Genomic DNA, 20,060 nt, shown 5'->3' with positions numbered 1-20,060 from the left:
AGCTTCTTCCTCCTCCCTCCTGGGAATAGACTTCAGGTTCACAGCAAAATTCCCCTCTCTTTCATTCTGTGAGATTTCACAACAGAGGCCCACTGGCTATGCTAAGGCACACTAGTTATTTTGCAAACCAACCATCAAGAGAAAAATGCCCACAGATGACATAGCACATCTCGGTGTGAAGACTGTAGAAATGGTGACATTATTGCAGTGCCCTCTTGACTGTTTTACGCCAGTGTATTTCCTGTGTCTAAATCTTCTATGCAAAATCTGACCTTAAATTGGGCTACCTGATACCAGCTCAAAGCTTTGTGGTTTTTCTTGAATAATATAGGCCATTTTTTAAAGTTGGGAAAAAAAGACAAGAGGATTTATCTATCTGAGGTTTATGGGAACTTTAGACATGTATCTCTTGAGGTCCTTCGGAGAGACAAACAGTCTGATACCAGGAGCCCTATTATTTAGCCTTCCTTAAACACCAGGTCAGATGTTTTGCTTCCCTGTTTCCCATTTCTGTCATCAAGAGATGTTCCAGCTTTGCTCTGACACCCCATCTTCATTGTCTGTCCTCACCTCTGCCCCCACCACCCAGGGAATCTGTTTACGAAGCCATCTGGTTAGTCTCTGAAAGCCACAGAGCTGCAGTGCTGGCGGCCCTGACCCCAGCTACCAGAAGCTCACTCTGTGGACCAAAAAAAAAAAAAAAGGCAGGTTTTGTTGTTGTTTTTAAATTGATGAAACTAACAAGGTCCAGTAACTCCTTTGGAAAGCTGGGACTTGGTGATAAATGAAAATTGAAGACAAGTAAAGATTTTTTTTTCAAACTTCTCCTCCATCCATTTTTTAAAACTAGAAATCATCAGGCAAAGTGATTGAACTTAGGGGCAATGCCAGTGAGCCTGGCGTCTCTTAAGTGTGCTTTGAGAACCCATAGAGCCCACTGGATTCCTCCTCCCACATAATTCCGCAGAATTTGAGAACCTACAGCTGTACACATATTTAGAGAAAATATCTCATAATATCTCAAAATATCGCATCCTGGCACAGCTTGCAAATAAAGCGGCATGTGTAGTACATGAACGTGCTGTCCGTGTTTGCATTTCAGGAAGGGGGACTGTAAAGCAATAGAGCAGGGAAGGCAGGACCTGAGTCAGCCCTTGTAGGGTTGCTGCTTTCAGCGCTCTCTTGATGAAACACAGACGCCCACACAAAGTCAGCACAGATTTGAGGAAGGTTTACCAAGTGTCTTGGGGAAACTTCTGTGGCCTGCGAATGGTTGTCTGAAAACGTGTGCCTGAGGTTTTGCATAGCATGCCAGGAGTGCTGCCCTGGAACCGCTTAGGGAGTACACAGCATCCCTTAGGCTCCGCTGCCTGGGGATTTCCAGGGCTGAGTGATGAAGAAATGGTGCTCCCGACGCTCTCCCCAAGCGGTCAGGGTTCTCTTTCTGTCACGTAAACAGAGCCGCGTAGCAGCATCTCTGCAGACACCCGTCCTTGGCTTCAGCAGTAATTTCAATCTCCCTAGGGTAAGTCATAATAGGAGGGAGAGAGGACCAGAGAAAGCAGCTCTTAACTGGACATTGTACCATTTAGCTGACTCTGACTCTGAACCTCAACTGCCTCATCTTTAAAATGGGAATCATAATTATTATATAGCTGGTTTTGAGAAACAAAAGTATGTAAAAGGACTTGGAAAACATAAAAAGCACAAAGTAATGAAAGATATCATTGCGAGGCGAGGCTCTGATACCAACTAGTTGTGTGATCTTAGTGATTATGAATAAAACCGCTAAAGGCCCTTCTGAAAATGCTGTGAGCCTGTGAAAGATCAAAGAAGAATTTTAAAGAACCAGGTACTTTCTGTCCGGCTAATATGATGCTCAACGCAAATGTGTTCTCTCGGCCTGATCACGTGGAGTCAGTTCTTCTAGTTCTAGTTTAAGTGGTGAAACCCATCCTCCTCTACACTTCTTCCCCTCTGGTAGTCTTGGGTCTACTTTAGAATGTTTCCCTCAAAGCGCCCTGGCTTTGGAGAGGAAACTGAACCCTTCCACAGAGGGTCAGGCAGCTCCGTTCGTCTCTCTCTTGAGTTTTAATTCTATGAACAAACAAGTACTTAGTGGCCTGCAAGGTGAACTAATTTGGGAGCTTAACAAACGCTGCACCTATGACTGCGGGCAGCCCAAATCTGCTTCCTAATTGGCAGAGATGGGCACACCCAACCTCCCTCTGAGAGCATTTCCGTTAGAGTTGACTGTCCTAATTAAAACTGTGACCCAGATATAGTCCCCTCTTGCTCCAGAGAGCTGATATAACTGTCTCTGCAGGAAAGAGTTTCCAGTTTGAGTTTTAAGTACATTAAAGTGAACTAGACTCAGCTTTCTATCAAGTCAACCTCAAAAGCAGTGAAAGAGGTGATGTGCTCAGCTGGGGAAGAGGAATTGGGACAAATGCCTTGAAGCTCCCAAGCTGCCAAGAGTTGACCAGCCCTGACCCAAACCATCGCGCTCAGCCAGGCTGATGCCGGGCCCCTGTACGTGCCGTGGCCATGCCCATCTCTGTGCCTTTGCTCTTGCTCTGCCTTCTCTTCCAGAATTGCCTTCTGCCCTCTTTTCAGTGCTTCAATTTGTCATGCAACAAACACTTCCTGAACACATTTTGTGGTTCAGCACTGGGCTAGACAAGCTGATGTGGAAACAGGGATTGGCTTGGCTGGGTCTGCAGGCCTAATAGGTCCAGGAAAGGATCTGAAGGGACAGTGCAAAGGAAGGGAAGCCATGTTTATTGAGCACCTACTATGTGTAAGTCCATATGTCTTCATATAGTTTGTATTATCGCTCTCTGTAGGTTTTACTATTCCTGTTTTGTGGGTGGTAAAACAGTTTCAAAGAAATTAAGTCACTTGCTTTAGGTCCCAACAGCTAGTGAGCTGCAGATCCAGGACTTTTAGGCATGTCTGCCCAACTCCAAAGCCTGTCCACTTTCTCTACATGAAGCTTTCTCTACAGGAAGGATCTGAGACTCGAAAAGGCAGATTACAGAAATCTGTATATTCACTTCCTAGAAAGCTAAAGAAGTTGGATTTATCCTTCCTCTTTGCTCAGCTGCTCAAACTCTACCCTTCCCACTAGACTTTGCATGCATGTTCCAAGCCTTTTGATATTCCCAGTTACTGTTGACAGGGTCCTGTTGCCCCTGTAACATAATTTATTTGGCCCATGTGAATCTATCATAAATCCCCAGTAAAGATGCAAGTTCTTAAGGAAGAGGAACTGATCTTACCCTTCTTCCTTACCCCTGAATGAGCAGTTGTGGAATTAATTATCTCTTTTCAGAGAAGATGTAGAGATCAGCAGTGGCTGCCCCTCCTCCGTATGGTCTGCCTGCACTGATGGTAGAATGAGTGTGGACTCCTCAATTCCCCAAGACCCATCCACAGACATTTGCCTTCCCTGAAGTTTCTCTCTACAAGGAAGTCACAGGGAAACATGCCCAGTTCTGCTGAGAGCAAACAACTCAGTGGGCCTGGAGGCCACAGTTGGCCTTGCTTATTCATACACTGGCCTGAGAGTTTTTACTGATGGCTCTAAAGAGCTGCACCTCCCTCCCTAAGTGCGAAGGAGAAGTTCCCAGCCTGGAAGGAGACACAGCCCCAGGCAGCTCCAGCTCCCACGTGGAAAGGCCTGCAGATGGTGCCAATTCACAGCCTAGGAATTTACTTGGGTATCTCTGAATTTAGGGCCTTGATAGATGCGTCAAAGGGAGGAGGTTTCCCACTGGTGTGGATTTGATGGCCCTGATCATTTCCAGACCATTTAACACTTCCACTCTTATAATGGTTGATTTTCCAGGTCACAAATTTCATGGGCATACTTGCTACTTACAGGATAACTATTGATCATTTAATTGCAAGGTAAGTACCATGGAAAGGATGAGAAAATCACATGGTAAACAATTATAGCCTATGTGCTTGGTTATTTTTGAGTCTGCCTGGCTACAAGTCATTTATTTTCAAAGTAAAATTCAGTCCCAGAAAAACTCCCATTGGTGTACATAGGGATGATCAAAAAGCATCTTCCTTTTCATTCATAATTATAGCAGCAGTATATTAAGTATGTTCTTATTTACTCTCCCTGAAATCTAACATGGCCATTTTCTTTCCATGGTACATTCCCCAATGTAACAAAGTAGAAGAAGGCCAGAACTGGGGGATACAAACCTGGTAAAGAATCCCAATCCCAGCAATTACCAGGGTACCGATTACCAGATAACACCTTAGGCAGGATACTTAAACTCTCTAAGCCTTAGTTTTTCATTGGTCAGATGGAGTGAAAATTCCTACTTCATGGGAATATTGTTAGCAACAAGTAAGATAATTGATGTAATGTGCCTGGTGCATAGCCCCAATGACTGTAAGTACCCATACGGCAATTACTCTGTGTCAGCCACTGTCTTAAACACTCCATATTACGCATTGACTTGATCTTCACAACCACCACCATCAAGGAGCAACTGTTCTCAGCCCCATTTTATGGATGGGAAACTGAGTCACAAGTAGCTTGCTCAAGCTCATCAGCTATCAAGTGGTAGAGCTAGGATTCAAACCCAGGAAGACAGGCTGCAAAGTCTGTGCTCTTAACCTCTGTACTAGACTGGTCTAGAGGAAGTGAGCACAAGTTATTTAAACTCAGAAGGTACTGAGTGATGATGTGGATTCACTAAATGAATGAGAGGATCAGATGTTAGGTTAGAGGTTGTAGTAGGAGGCCTTTAAGATGCTTCTCAAGGAGTCATGCCTCCTGGTATTCAGGCCTGTATGTAATCCCCTCCCCTTGAATGTGAGCTGGACCTAGTGACTGGAGTCTGAAAATTAAAATATGGCCAAAGTGATGGGGTGTCACTACCAAGACTAGGTTGCAAGAAGACTGTAGTTTCCATTTTGGAGCCCCTTTTACTCTACTCCCTCTAAGGGAAGCCAGCTGCCATACTGTGAGCTGCCCCAAGGTCAGGTCCATGTGGCAAGGAACGCATGTCTCTTGGTGAACAGCCAGCCATGGTTTGCCAACAGCCATGCCAGTGAGTTTGGAGGCAGATCCTCCACAAGTCGAGCCTTGAGAGAACTGTAACCAGCATTGTCAACATCACCAACTTCAGCCCACAGTTTCTAAACCCAATAAGCTAAGCAAATACATGGTTCTTTCCAGCACTGTCAGATCCTTCACGAACAAACTTACCAAAGACAAACTTACAGCCAAACAAAAAGAGATGAGGAAGAAGATAGGTTTGTCTATTTGTTGGTTTATATTTTCTTAATAAGGACCATTCATGTCCCTGGCAGAGCGGGGGAGTGGGTGGAACTATGCCTGCATCGGAAAGAATAAGACCCGGGTCCCAGTCCTGTCCCAGTCTCTCCCCTCTTCCTATCTCTGCACTGAACAGCCACAGAGCTTTGGGAAAGTCTGTGAACCCTCTGGGTCTCAGTTGTCCCATCTGTAAAAAGGGGTGATACTTAGCCTGCCTGAGCAATGAAGTGGACTGAGCCAGATTACCCTTCAAGGATCCTTCTAGTTCTGAAATATATGATACTCCATTGGCTTTATTCAGACTGAGTTTTAACAGCTCTGTTACTGTGGTTCTCAAACTTCCTAGTCTCGGGACCTCTTTACTCTTTAAAAGTTTTTGAGGATCTGAAAGTTCCTTTTGTTTTAGAGGGAGATATATATATATAGGTAGATAGAGAGAGAGAGAGAGCGAGAGAGAGACACACACACACACATATATATATATTTATGTATCAGTCTTTATTGTATTAGAAATTGAAACAAGAAAATTTCTAAAAAATTATTAGTTCATTTAAAAATAATAAGCCTATTACATGTTAACATAAAACTATAATTTTATGGAAAGTAGCTACATGCTACATTTTCTTAAGATAAATGAGAAGAGGGGACATTGTTTTACATTTTTGCAATTCTCCTTATGTCTGGCCTAATAGGAGACAGTTTCTCATATCTCCTTTTGCATTCATTCTGTTGCAACATCACATGTCGGGCAGCTTCTGGAAACTCCTGAGTACTGGTGGTGAGAGAATGAACGTGAAAAGAGCAAACATCTTAGTGTTATTATGAAAACTGTTTTGACTTTACAAAACCCCTGAAAGGGTTTCTGGAACCCCCAGGGGTCCCAGAACCACATTTTGAAAACTGCTGTTCTGTTAGTACTGGTTGGAAATGCCAAGATTTCTTCTCAACATTTTGACTACCTACCCACCATCCAAAAAACCAAAAAACAAACAAAAAACACACGTATATACAACACGCAGACAAACACACACATACAAGGGCAATTTCCACACTATTTTTCTAAAGCCTCTCTCTGAGAAACTGCAAGTGAAAATAATTCACCCCAAGGGACTTCCCTAGCTGTCCAGTGGTTAAGACTCCACCCTTCCACTGCAGGGGGTACAGCTTCGATCCCTGGTCAGGGAACTAAGATCCCACAGGCCTCGCAATGCGACCAAAAAAAAAAAAAAAAAATTCGCACCAAGCAGATCCTCTGCAGAGACTCTGCTCCTCAAGGCAGGTGTCAGCTCATCCTCCAAATGGTGGCTTTCTGCTTATCTACAGAACCCAGTGAAAGTAACAAATGGCTTCTTGAGGGTCTCCATCTAGCTTCTCCAACCAGATAAATAGCTGAGGAATTTCAGATGCTGCTTGCCTTTGAAGCTTTGGCTTCAAAAACAAACGCCTAGAGGAAATCAGCAATGAGCAGGCCTGCTTCAAAAGCTAGCAACACACACACCCCCATCCAACAAAACAACAGGGACCCTCTAAAGCCTCTGCAGTCAGCCAACCAGGAAGCAACACAAAGTGCGGGTGGGGGAAACATCAGACCAGTTGGGGGCTTTATGAGAAGACCTTTAATAAAGAGCTAAGTGGAAGAGGAAATCCCTAGGTCTGGTCATACTAATTGGGTGGGATATGAAGTAGGAAGGCTGCCCAACAAGGAGTTTTAGTTCTGGTTCTACCATCTTGGTGTTGGTAGCAAATGACTTTTTCTGAAAAGGACAAAGGGGGTAAGAAAAGTGCTAAAGTTCCTTCCAGCTCTTTCATGCTGCATTTCTCACCAATAATGCACATAGGTCTATGGATATATTTCTAAAACAAAGAGAGGACACGGTCCCAATTCCATTTATGCCTGAAATACATAACTCTTTCATTTATTCAACAGCTGTCAAGACCCCAGTTTGTTGCAGGTACTATTGTTGCACTGAAACAATGCTATTACTGAAGTGATATTCAGTGTTCTATCACTGAAACAAGTGACCACAACAATGAAAAATGCTTGCCTTTATATTCTAGTGGGAGAGATAGACAAACAAAATATATCAGACGTTAGGGAAGGGGAATATGGGCTATAGGGCTGAGGGTTGTTTGCAATTTTAAATAGACTGGTCATTGTAAGCAAACCGTATCTATGAGCCTTGGAATTTGAAATATTATGTAACTTTTCATGAATTTGGCCATCATAAAGTCAATCAGCATTCATCCATTCAGTGAGTCGGTTAATCAGTCAGTCAGTCAACAAACATTTACTTGGAACATTGAAGACGTTGCAACTTTGGAAGCTTGGGGAGGTAGCCCCCTTGGGTGCAGATCAGTTATTGTTCAAGAGGCAGCACAGGGGGATTTGTTCCAGGACCCCTCATGGATACCAAAATCTGAGGATGCTTGAGTCCCTTATATACAATAACATCATACACTCAGCTCTCCACATCCATGGGTTCCGCATCTGCAGAATCAACCAGCAGCAGATACAGAGGGCCAACTCTACTTATTTGAAGGGTTGTTGTAGGATGTAGCTTTAGTCACACTTGACACTAGACATAAAACCACTCCCAGATGGTAGCCATCAAAGCAGAAATCAGAAGAGAAGTCCAGGAGGGAATTGTCTTTGGGCACATGAGACACTCCCTCATGGAACCCTTCCCCCAAAACCAATGGGGTCCAGTGAGATTTGAGACTTATTTGGACCCCATTTGGCTGATTGAGTCTTGGGAAAATCAGGTTACTCTACTCTTTTTCAGTAGATTCTGCTGGGCTCCCAAAGCAGAAGGGAAAACCACTGCCACTGATGATTATAATTGACCAACAGAGCTGACTGCAAAAGGGGCCGTTCCAAGCAAATCAGCTGATTTTATTAGAGAAGGAACTGGTTTTCCATGAAATAAATGACTGTTACGTCTCTGCCTAACTGGAATCTAGGCTTTGCCATCCTCACTGTCCGAGGGCTGGCCAAACCCACTTGGGATATGAGCAAACCCCACTCCTGCCCCAAAAATGTTGCTATCAAATGACTATAGCCCGTTCTTCATTTGAATAAGAATCCTGCTCCATCTGTTAGGAGGAGCAATATCTGTTCATGCTAATCTGATTGCTCCTACAACTTGTATTAAAAAACATGGAGGTTACCAGAGGCTTTACTCTGACCTTTGATTTTCCAATATCGCATCTGGGGTAAGCTCTTCCCTTTAATCTCTACGGACAATAGGCAAAATATCACCGAGGGCTCTGTCGACAGAGGCAGAGATCATAGAGCATGTGTCCATGACCCCAGGTTAGATGATTATAGTAATGCTTTTTAGGCTCTTCTAATAAAGAATATGCTGAACAGGCTCCAATGCACGCGTGCAAAAGTCTAATTGCCGTTAACATGTCACTCCCATCACGGAGGAGCAACAATGTCCTGACGGCTTGTCAAATCCCGAATTGATTTTGAAATTGCTTTAATGAGGCAATGAATAAGTTTGCAGGGGCCCTGGCCATCTGAGAGGCCTCCGCAGCATCGGCTCAGATCACCTGCATTTGCTTTGTTGGCCGCTTATAAATGAGGACAGGGCACACAGAGGATTGTTGTTTGGCGGCTGAGTATTTGCAAAAGCACTGAGCTGGGATTTCAGTGCCTGTCCCCACCTCTGAAGTCCCTTCTTGCATTTTAGATTTGTTTTGAGGGGTACGTGTTTGTATACATTTCCCTTCCAGCTTCATCGCCCCCTTCCCCAAAAAATATCTCCAACGGAAAGGGCTGGGCTGGTTTTTCTCAGAAGCACAAGGAAGGGTTACAAGTTCCTTCTTGCACCTCATCCAAGACGTATGAGAGTCGCTCTGAGAGTAACGCACCTCTTTGTTTTGAGCTTGGTCCTGTCAATCAAGACTGACAGTGGATAAAGATGGATAAAGATGCATAGAATCAAGCTTTCTACCTGCATCACTGCCCAAGGCAGAGGAGTTGAACAACTGTCCCTCCGCCTCCAAAATTACTGCACCCCCTTTCTGTTTCCCCTGAAGGGTGAGAAAAGTTCGTAACAGTTTTCCAGACTGTCAAAGGCTGGACCTCATGGCTCTTCTCAGTATCCAGCCAACTAAAACCTAGTGGGGCAGGAAGGGCCACATTTGTTTTGATATCATGCTCTAATAGCAACTATCACCAGGTATTTCAACGTCGCAAGGAGGGTATGGGCACAGTACCAAAGAAACCTTCCAAATCTGACATGAGATGTGGTTTGGGATTCATGATGGGGAAATGGTGTTTCCCCGGCCAAGAGAACTGAATAAGCTTTCCTGTTTCCTTGTCTTTCACATGTAAACAACACCAACACTCTGACAATGGGGACAAATGTATGCCCAGCTTGCAGTAAAAATGAAAAAAAACTGCCAGTAACACTTCACAATCGTCGCTTTTATTACCTGCCTCCCCCGCCCGGAACATTAGTTCATTCAGAGCCAAGGTAGAGAGCCAAACTGCCTATTTCAAAAGGATATGAGTGCATTTTAGAAAAAGCATCTGTGTGTATTATATTCCGTGGGGCTGCGTCTCATTTATATAGCCCCTGTGCTTCTGAGTGCCTGACCGGCATCCTTATCAGGTACAGATGCCTTCAAGACATTGGATGCTACAGCATCCATACATCAATGTTATGATGATGTATTTTTCATGAAATCTGTAAATGAGGTCAACAGGTTAGGGATATTCTGGATGACAGACTCTATAATGGTTTTTGAAGAATGGCCTGTTTCTCTCCAAAAAGTCAATTTAACCTTTTTTTTTTTTTTTTTTTTTCAATGCTTGCTCATTACAGTCTGATCTGGCTACTTTGCCACAAAGCTCCCCCCACCATGGCATGCTGTGAGAAAGAGGTATTTACTTCTCTATAAACCAATGAGTAGAAATGCAAGTTGTTAACACAGAAGGGGTAGGTAGTTGGTACCTCTGGGGTTTCTGATATCTTGTCTTTTCTTATCACCAGAAACATAGTCTCAAGCTGAAGGAACAGACGTCTTGGTCGTCAAAGAAGAGAGTGACAAAAAGGGAAAAAGAAAATACTGAGGGTCATGAGTGCTAGGATTTAAAGTTCCAAAATGTCATTTTATACTCTCAGTGAAATTGGAAAGTAACCTCAGCTTCTGCCAAGACCTCTGTCTGTCCCAGAATCAACTGCACATCAGGGCCTATTATTATAAGAAGTGTCTGACGGGGCTCAAGAGTGAAGGAAGGGCTTCCCTGGTGGCGCAGTGGTTGAGAGTCCGCCTGCCGATGCAGGGCACACGGGTTCATGCTCCCCTCCGGGAAGATCCCACATGCCGTGGAACAGCTGGGCCCGTGAGCCATGGCTGCTGAGCCTGCGCGTCCGGAGCCTGTGCTCCACAACCGGAGAGGCCACAACAGTGAGAGGCCCGCGTACAGCAAAAAAAAAAAAAAAGAGTGAAGGAAAATGGAGCTCTTATGTGCTGCTGTCCATTCCCCTGCTCAACCCTGGGCCACTCAGGGCTGAACGCAGGCACCCAGCACAACTCACACACCTCCCCACCCCACTGAAGGCCAAAAGTAGAGCTGGGTCCCAGGAAGGAGAGACACCAGGGACAAAGGTGACAGAAATGAAGCATGGCTCAGCGTGAAACTGACAACTGCCAGCAGAACCGGCAAGGCTGAAATCTAGTCACCAGATTTGCTGTCCGGGCATGAGTGTGTTTTATCATTTTTCTGGGCCCTCCTCTCCAGAGCTGCGAAATAGGAATAACAGGAACTCTGTACAAGAAGGCAGTTATGAAGAAAAGGAAATGTTAGGGCTGCAAACGCCTTAACAAAGGCCAGTTCTAAAAAGGAAAATACCCTTCTATATTACATGCATTGCTTTCTTATTGTCCTTACGATTAACAAAATGGTATAGACAGTCTCTTCCAGATCAGTGAGCATGGCCTCAGGCCTAAACACAAGACGGAAAATGAATCCTGAGTGACAGAGCCTGGCATTTCACTTGTTCCTGCCACCTGCTCTTGGAGGTCACCGGCACCACAGTATGTAATTACCAACCTCATGGCCGCCTCTTCCTTCCCTTCTCCCACTGGCTAATTGATGGCCTTCACACCAGTGCTGGGTCAGCCCTCTGAAAACATCTTGAGCAGGAACTACTCCTCCATCTAACAGATGCTGCTCACTCGGGAGCCCCACAGAGCCAGGACCTCAACGATGGCTTGTGTTTGTTCAGCCGTGAGAAAAAAATGATAGAGCAAAGAACAAGATTACAGATCTACTCAAGGTGGAAGGATTTATTGGTCCTCTTCCAGGAGAAAGATACCTGAGCTTCAGTTTCTTGCCTTTCTTTTCAGGTCTTCCTTGCTTTCCTCTGAAATTACACGCAGACAGTGAAATCATTGCCTCAGCAAATGCTGAAATATTAGAAGGAGTCCACATGGCAATGGGTGGATCACATCTGTCAGAGGCTGCAAAGAGAGCCCCCAACTGCCCCCAGAGCTTCTGTACAAATGAAATACAAATCGCCAGCCCGAATCTGGGACTCTATGCCTAGGTGCTCTGCCGTGATACTGAGCTCTCCAAAACCAGAACCGACTTTGCACCCAGGAGAATTTGGGGGAAACTGGTCTCTCTTCTTGCTCATTTCTGAGCCACTAGAATATAAAGCTCCTAGCTGACTCCTGGAAGCATGTCGCTTCTTTCTCCCCAAGCAGAAAACCCCAACTCCCATGGGGGACCCAGATCCTCTGTGAAAGGTCTGGTTTACATTCTAAGCCCTTTTTTATTTTAGCCCATGATTGTAGCCCAGCCAAGACAGGACAAGAGGCTTCCCCTTGAAAACACGAGGGCAGGGTACCACTCAGAGCTTCTGGTCATCAAATACCTCTGTAAATGCTCTCACATGAACCCCTCACTCTACTTATACACGTAAAGTTCAAAAAACACAAAGCTGGCAGCAGGTGCTATGTGCTAAGGGGCAGCTTAAAAGCAGGGCTTCAAAGGCCATTGGGGTAGGCTAGATATTTTTCATAGCTAAAGCTATCTGTTTCTATCACTTGCTCTAGATTAGGGGTCAGCAAACACAGCCTACAGGACAAATCTGGCCTGTTGCCTGTATTTGTAAATACAGTTTTTGGAATATAGCCATGCTGGTTCATTGACATACTGTCTATGGCTGTGTTGGTCTCAGAAAGGCAGAGGTGAGTAGTTATGACAGAAACTATGCAACTCACAAAGCCTAATGTATTTCCTATCTGGCCCTTTATAGGAAAAGTTTGCCAACCTCTGCTCTATTGGTTGTCCTGACATCTCCCAATTACTGCTAGTGGCAGCATTCATCAATTCATCCGCTATTGACTGTTTTGGCTTATGATAGAAAAGCTCACATAATCCTTCTGAAAAAAAGGAAACCCATATGCACTAGGTCCTGGTTTGAAGTGGTTACATACATGAAAGGTAGAGCTAACAATTACACGCAGCAAACTAGTCCAATGATTTTTTTTTTTTTTTAAGAATGACAAGGCAGGGCTTCCCTGGTGGCGCAGTAGTTGAGAGTCTGCCTGCCAATGCAGAGAACACGTTTGAGCCCTGGTCTGGGAAGATACCACATGCCGCGGAGCAACTGGGCCCGTGAGCCACAACTACTGAGCCTCGCGTCTGGAGCGTGTGCTCCGCAACAAGAGACGTCGCGATAGTGAGAGGCCCACGCACCACGATGTAGAGTGGCCCCCGCTTGCCACAACTAGAGAAAGCCCTAGCACAGAAACAAAGACCCAACACAGCCAAATATAAATAAATTAATATTTTAAAAAATTCTGTAAAAAAGAATGACAAGGCAGGAGTTGAATACATTTAACTGACACTCACACTGTGGACATTGAGCAAGTGCTTTAAAATCATGGAGCAGGGGCTTCCCTGGTGGCGCAGTGGTTGAGAATCTGCCTGCCAATGCAGGGGACACGGGTTCAAGCCCTGGTCTGGGAGGATCCCACATGCCACAGAGCAACTGAGCCCATGAGCCACAATTACTGAGCCTGCGCATCTGGAGCCTGTGCTCCGCAACAAGAGAGGCCGCAATAGTGAGAGGCCTGCGCGCCGCAATGAAGAGTGGCCCCGCTTGCCACAACTAGAGAAAGCCCTCGCATAGAAACGAAGACCCAACACAGCCAAAAATAAATAAATAAATAAATTTAAAATAATGGGGCAAATAAAGATAAAAGAACTCTGCCCTGTAGAATATCAATGCAAAAAAATTTATTGAAAATTGTTTTGTATCAGACTCGACTCGCCAAAATCCACAGATAGGAAGACAAAGGAAATCTCTTTAGAGATTTGCCTCAAATTTGTCTCGCTTGATTAAATACCAACTATTAAGTGATTCTTCACAAAGAAACCTTTTCATAAGGAGTAAATTTTAAAATGAGAGCAAAGAAATGGGTATTTGTTTTTCCACAGAATACATAATGCCAAATCTAGCCCACTTCCTGATTCTGCCCGACTCCTATTGGCCATTTTAGGAGTCATTGTTGAAATCTTCCTGCTGATCTGATATGAAGTGAGACAAGGTCTCTGCAGAGCTCTGACTTGTATGTTTTCCAAGCAGTACGTAACTAGACCTTACAGCAAACTTAAGTTGTCTAAGTCTCCCTCAAACCCCAAACCATTGGACAGAATTTGACCCAGGTCCCATTGGGTTGGCCAAAAGAGTTGAAGATTGACATGGATTGGGGGTGCAAGTGAGCTGGAAAAGCTCCCTCTTGGGCCAACTTGGATTTTCCCAATTGTTGGATCACAGACCAAAGGAGTTAAGTGTCCAGTATTGTGAGGCTCATGTTTGTACCACAGTCCCAGATGGCTACACACATGCCCCACCCATTTGACCAAGCCCCTTTGGATGCTGGGCAAAGAGCCTTGAACCTTCCTATATGACTCCAGGCTAGGATGGGGCAGGCACAGTCAGACAGGCAGGCAGCATCTACATCCACATCCACATCTCTCACACGCATACCCACCCAGAGAAAGCCTATTTCTTGCAATTAAAATACAAGTCACATTTAAAATTCAAGAGCAGGAGGACTCTGCTGGAGTTGAGAAAGATGAGTGCTACAAATGTATCCCTTCTTTATTTGAAGCTTATCTCCCCATAGGACATGGTGCCCTTCCACTGTATACTGTTCACACTATTTTATAATTAAACTGTGTCTTATCCATCCATGAATTCCCAGGGTCTGGCATAGTACGTGGCAAGTAGGTGCTCAATAAATGTTTTTTCATGCATCCATTCATTCAAGCAATAATTGTTTATTGAACACCTACTATGTGACAAATGCCTTGCTAAGAACAGTAAATGAAAGAAATGAATAAGACAACCTTTGTGTCCAATGTTCCTCAAATCTAGAGGAGGAAGAGCAAATAAACAGATAATTACAATATGGAGTGGAGATGCTTCAGTCAAGACTTAACAGAGTTGGGCACCTAACCTTGCTGCAGGGTAGGTGGGTGTGGGAGTAGTTAAGCCATGGATGAGGACACTTCCTCTCTCTGGAAATGTAGACAAATGTTGTCATATTGGGACTTGGATCTTTACAGAGTACAGTAAGGAGAGGAGTTTACTTTTTGACTATGAAATTCATATTTTTCAGCACTGATAGTTCACTAAGATGTGGGATTGCTCTTCACAAGCAGAGAAACTTAACAAAAGGTTGTTTTGATTCTCCTATTGATGTGCAAAGACATCACCAAAATTCCTTGGGTCTTGCCTTGCTTTAGGTACATGGCAGTTAAAAACAACAATAAAAGGAAAAAGAATCAATCAGTCAATAAGTTAGAATCAGAGGAACATAGAATGAGTTTATAAAAGGGCATTTAAAATGTTACTAGAGTCTGTCTGATGCCAGATGACTAGTGTGACCTGTTTCATTCTTCTGTTCAATTGATAAAGTGACGGACAGATCATTTGGGCTTTGCCGGAAGGGAGAGTTGCACAGGAAGACTAGGCATGAGGTGGTCATTTGATAAATGGGCTCCAAATGAATGAATGAAGGCAAACACCTCAGGCTCTGTAGAGCAAAGGGGGGGCCTCAAAATCCACAAGCTCAAATAACACTGCCACATTGACCTTCTCATCAATCATCAGTCAAGGTCCAGCAATGTTCTGGGAGCAGTGAAGAATGAAGAAGAAATTATACCTGGTCTCTGACCTTAAAGAATATACAAACAAGCATATGAACAGGCAGTCTTTGGAAGAGGGAAGTCAAAAGTATATGAAGAGATGCTCAGACTCATCAATTGTTGGGAAAAGTGCAAATCAAAATATTAATGAGATGTGATTTCATTCAAATAAACTGGAAAAAAATGTTTTTAACTGGATGATAATATTGAGTGTCAGCTTAGAGGTGAGATACAGGGTCCTTTATGTATGGCAGGGGGGAATGGAGACCAGTGCAGCTTTACTGTGAGTAATTGTGCACTTCCTAGTCAAATTAAGCATGTGTGTAATCTACAAATCATTATTCTGTTCTGTGTATGCATATATCCCAAGGAAATCCTCACGCAGATTCGTAAGGGACCATGAATTAATATGCTCATGGCACATTATTTGGGATGATGGTGTGAAGTTGGAGGTAATCTGGACACCCGCCCCTAGGCAACTGGACAGATAAAATTTGGAGGGAAGGGGTATAACCTATAGTTGGAAGTAACTGACTAGATGTCCACATAAAAACATGGATGATTCTTGAAAGCTTAGGGATGGTTGAAAAGAGTGAGAAACAGAAGAAGATATATAAAACAATACCATTTAGGAAAGTAAAAAGTTATACTCATAAAACGAGTATAATCTTGTAAGAAATGTTCACAAAGTGATTTTCTTTAAATGCATTAGAATAGTCGCCTCTGGAGGTAAGATGTGGAAAGGATAAATACAGATTTCAGTTCCTGGAAGTGGGGTGATGCTCTAACAAATACGTGTGGGACTGGCTTTGGAACCTAACAGTAAGCAGAGCCTGGGGAGAATTTGAGGAGTGTGTTAAGGGAAAACCTAGTTGTCTTGAATAAACTGTTAGTAGACATCGTGACTTTGAGGACACTGCTGATGAAGGCTTAGAAGGAAATGAGAAACATGCTCTTGGAAACTGCAGGAAGAGAAACCTTATTATATAATGGCAAAGTTTAGCAACACTGTTACCTGCAGGTATTTTAAACTAAAAATATGCCTAATGAACTGGGCATTCAAGTTAAGAAGGAGTGTTTCCAAAGCGATGGATGTGCCACCTGTTCTCTTGCTGATATTTATAGTAAAATGCACAAGGAGAGAAATAAACTGAGGAAAACATTGTCATACAAACAAAACAGGTTTTAAAATTTTTCACCTTCTCCAGACAGCATACAACGCTAAAATTCAGAAATGACTTCCAAGCAAATGCCAAGTCCAGGCACTGCTAGGAAAACATGGCCTAAAGATAAAACTGAGGATGTAAAAGTAAAGCTTTAAAACCTCAGAAAGATCAAAGGTGGTGCCTCAGAGTCTATAAAATCCCCCTTAAAGAGGAAAGGAAAAACTCCACTTTCCCTCTACTTACACTCCTGGCACCAGATGTGCAGAATTTTCCACACCAAGAAATTCTCTGATTCTCAGAGGACACCAACTGCGTGTCCTACAATTTAACTCTATTCTTACATTAACTGCCCAGAGTTAGCACAATCCCAACAGGTTAAGGACTTGGCCCCATAAGACTGTCCCCCACCACGCCCCCAACTTCAGACTCCAATCTCAAGTCTGTCCTATTTGCTAGAAAGGACACAACTCAAGGACGGCCAAATGAAAGAGATGCAGAGGGCAAGGTCTGTGGGAAGGGGCACAGGGCTTCCATGCACCTCCATGTGTTCCCCAACTCAGAAGCTCTCTGAATCCCTTTAGTTAGGGTTTTTATGGAGACTTCATTACACAGGAGTGATTGATTAAATCATTAGTGTCCCCTGGAGGTCAGGGGGTGGGACCGAAAGTCCCAATTCTCTAAGCATATTCTTGGTTCTCCTGGCAACCGGCCTCCCACCCCCGCCATCCTTAGGGGCTTTCGGAAAGTTGTCTCATTGACATAAACTCAGGTGTGATTGAAAGGGACTTGGTATGACAAAAGAGTCTCCTTTTACCTTTAGCATTCTGGAGCTGTTCCAGGAGCCAGGGACAAAATCCAAATAAACAAAAGATGCTCCTAATGCTATCATCATTTAGGACATTACAGTGTTCTGTGGAGCTCTGGCCAGGAGCTGGGGATGAAGACCAGACACATATTTCTTCTTATAATATCATAAGATATTAAGGGTGTGCCTCACAAATCCTCTCAATCAAACTACAGGGTCCCTAGGAAGTTAAGGGTATTGGACCTCAGCCATCACAAAAGGGGTTTATCTCAAAAAAATTTGTAAGTATGGATTTGCCTAATGGAGTGAACCCCAAAGAGTTTCACAAGAGACCTACAAGTTTCTTAAAAGACATATTTGTGGAAACATCGCCAACTTGGACTGCAGGAGACAGAGATGGAACAGAATGATGAGATGCTTTTTGACTCCCAGAATTTTATTGGCAGGAAGCAAGCTAAGAGAGCTGCTCAGTTGCAAAAAAGTACTACCTTCCATAAAAAAGTAAAGATGATCTAGAGGGCAGAATTGAAAGCCCAGAGAGTGGAGCCACGAACCATGGAGAAATAACCCCAGGACTTGGGTTCTAATCAAGGAACATCCAACACTTGCTTGGCTGGCTTTCAGAATTCCTATGGTCCAGTGAGCCCTTGTGCCTCCAATTTTCTACCTTGTTAAGCAGGAATATATTCCTGACCAAAAATATATTCCTGTATGTTGGGTATTTGGGGGCCAGATCACTTATCTCTTTAGTTCCACAGGTCTATAGATCGAGTCTACACTTGAGGAGACTCATCCACACCTGAACGATTTAGATGCAATTCTAGACTTTGAACTGATGTAATGAGATGAGGCTTTAGGGACCTCGGTAGTGGAGGACTGTATTTTGCATGTGGGAGGGTTGTGAACCATTGGACGTCAGAGGGTAGACTGTGGAAGGCAACCTCTAAGACAGTTCCAAATTAATCCTGCCCCTGATACTCAGACCCTTGTATAATAACCCCCTTGAGTATGGGGCAGACCTTAGTTTCTTTTTTTTTTATAACATCTTTATTGGAGTATAATTGCTTTACAGTGGTGTGTTAGTTTCTGCTTTATAACAAAGTGAATCATCTATACATATACACATACTCCCATATCTCTTCCCTCTTGTGTCTCCCTCCCTCCCACCCTTACTATCCCACCCCTCTAGGTGGTCACAAACCACCTAGCTGATCTCCCTGTGCTATATAGCTGCTTCCCACTAGCTATCTATTTTACATTTGGTAGTGTATATATGTCCATGCCACTCTCTCACTTTGTCCCAGCTTACCCCTCCCCCTCCCTGTGTCCTCAAGTCCATTCTCTAGCAGGTCTGCATCTTTATTCCTGTTATGTCCCTAGGTTCTTTGTGACCTCTTTTTTTTAGATTCCATATATATGTGTTAGCATACAGTATTTGTTTTTCTCTTTCTGACTTACTTCACTCTGTATGACAGACTCTAAGTCCATCCACCTCACTACAAATAACTCAATTTCATTTCTTTTTATGGCTGAGTAATATTCCATTGACTATATGTGCCACATCTTCTTTACCCATTCTTCTGTCAATGACACTTAGGTTGCTTCCATGTCCTGGCTATTGTAAATAGAGCTGCAATGAACACTGTGGTACATGACTCTTTGAATTATGGTTTTCTCAGGGTATATGCCCAGTAATGGGATTCCTGGCTCATATGGTAGTTCTATTTTTGGTTTTTTCAGGAACCTCCATACTGTTCTCCATAGTGGCTGTATCAGTTTACATTCCCACGAACAGTGCAAGAGGGTTCCCTTTCCTCCACACCCTCTCCAGCATTTATTGTTTGTAGATTTTCTGATGATAGTCATTGTGACCGGTGTGAGGTGATTCCTCATTGTAGTTTTGATTTGCATTTCTCTGACGATTAGTGATGTTGAACATCCTTTCATGTGTTTGTTGGCAATCTGTATATCTTCTTTGGAGAAATGTCTATTTAGGTCTTCTGCCCATGTTTGGATTGGGTTATTTGATTTTTTGATATTGAGCTGCATGAGCTGCTTGTAAATTTTGGAGATTAATCCTTTGTCAGTTGCTTCATTTGAAAATATTTTATCCCATTCTGAGGGTTGCCTTTTCGTCTTGTTTATGGTTTCCTTTGCTGTGCAAAACCTTTTAAGTTTCATTAGGCCCCATTTGTGTATTTTTGTTTTTATTTCCATTTCTCTAGGAGGTGGGTCAAAAAGGATCTTGCTGTGATTTATGTCATAGAGTGTTCTGCCTATGTTTTCCTCTAAGAGTTTGATAGTCCTGGCCTTACATTTAGGTCTTTAATCTATTTTGAGTTTGTTTTTGTGTATTGTGTTAGGGAGTGTTCTAATTTCATTCTTTTACATGTAGCTGTCCAGTTTTCCCAGCACCACTTATTGAAGAGGCTGTCTTTTCTCCATTGTATATTCTTGCCTCCTTTACCAAAAATAAGGTGACCATATGTGTGTGGGCTTATCTCTGGGCTTTCTATCCTGTTCCATTGATCTATATTTCTGTTTCTGCACCAGTACCATACTGTCTTATTACTGAAGCTTTGTAGTATAGTGTGAAGTCAGGGAGCC

Source organism: Kogia breviceps, chromosome 2 (assembly GCF_026419965.1).
Source record: "Kogia breviceps isolate mKogBre1 chromosome 2, mKogBre1 haplotype 1, whole genome shotgun sequence".
NCBI classification, from domain to species: Eukaryota; Metazoa; Chordata; class Mammalia; order Artiodactyla; family Physeteridae; genus Kogia; species Kogia breviceps.
The sequence above is the reverse complement of the archived record's forward strand: the minus strand, read 5'-3'. Positions refer to the sequence as shown.